Source organism: Aplysia californica, unplaced genomic scaffold (assembly GCF_000002075.1).
Source record: "Aplysia californica isolate F4 #8 unplaced genomic scaffold, AplCal3.0 scaffold01253, whole genome shotgun sequence".
Lineage (NCBI taxonomy): Eukaryota > Metazoa > Mollusca > Gastropoda > Aplysiida > Aplysiidae > Aplysia > Aplysia californica.
Genome location: NW_004798523.1, coordinates 83789 through 85099, shown reverse-complemented (window position 1 = coordinate 85099; position 1311 = coordinate 83789).

The following is a 1311-nucleotide window of genomic DNA, read 5'->3' as shown; positions in this document are numbered from 1 at the left end:
CTCACCATGTAAAAATGGAAGGGGAAAAGTGGCAACATTATTGTTACTGTTAGATCGATAAGTCTGGGGTGGGGGGTGAGCAGATGAAACTGTGTCCCCAATAGACGACATCTTCTTTCATCAAAGTCTGCCGTAATCAGGGAAGGCAAAATAAAGCGAAAATCAATAAAGACTGAGTGAACTCGTCTGTGAGGTAGAAATCCCATGAGACTTTAGTCGCTGTATGGGAAATCTGCCTGGATAATGATACCAAAGGTTGTCCACGAGATACATTGTTAACGTACAAATCCCCCCCCCCTCCCCCCTTTCCGATATTCCAGCGCGAGTAATAGCGTCAGGGTGACTCAAATGTGTCCCCTGCGACGGTTTGAGTTTGAGTACAGGAAAGCACATCAACACAATATCATCACGCTATACATTGTTATACATAATACATAAATATGTCTGTTTGAATTGTAATACAAAACACAGTAACCTATAAAATACAATGTATTGTGTTCTGTTGTAATGCACAACACGTTGTCAAATTAATTGTAAGTCTGTTTTATTGTTAGGCATATATTATGTTGGCCCAACACACAATTATGTACTGTTCTACACAATATGCACTTTACTGTTATAATCCCAAACCTATACATAATATGTCTGTTGCACTGTACTTAAAAATAAATAAACATAAAACGTTATTACATGTATGTGCAATCATGATTATGTCTACATTAATGTTATAGACGACGTATAATCAGTTTATTTCTTTTTGTTAAGAATAATCATCTATTTTATTTTTATTAGTTACACCTAATCACTAATGAATGCCTTTCCCAAGGACATAACGTCAGGCCCCTGGCGAGATTCGAACCCCAAGCCTAACCATTACTGGCATTAGGCAACCGACGCCACAAAAACGTTACAAAAATATCGTGACGCCATGTGAGCAAAGATTCTCTACTACGCCATCTTTGATGTGAGGACAGGCAGGGAGTTCTGGGTTCAAAAGGTCGACAGGTGCCGCAAACTGCAAGCAACCACCAAGGAAGGAGGGGTAAGGGGCCGTTTTATTCCTGAAGCAAGAGGAACACGGTGTAGGTTTTAAGTTAGTAAAAACCGAAGACGGACGCCATTGGACGGGGCTTAAATCCATAAATTAGATATAATATATATGTGTGTGTGTGTGTGTATCAGTAAAGCCTACATCGTCAACCCTTGTCTTTGCTCCCTCCCCACTCCCAAAGCACAATTCTGTGTGTGCGCGTGTGTGTAATGTGTGTGTGTGTGGGGGGGGGGGTAAGACATCTATAACTATGGTTACAA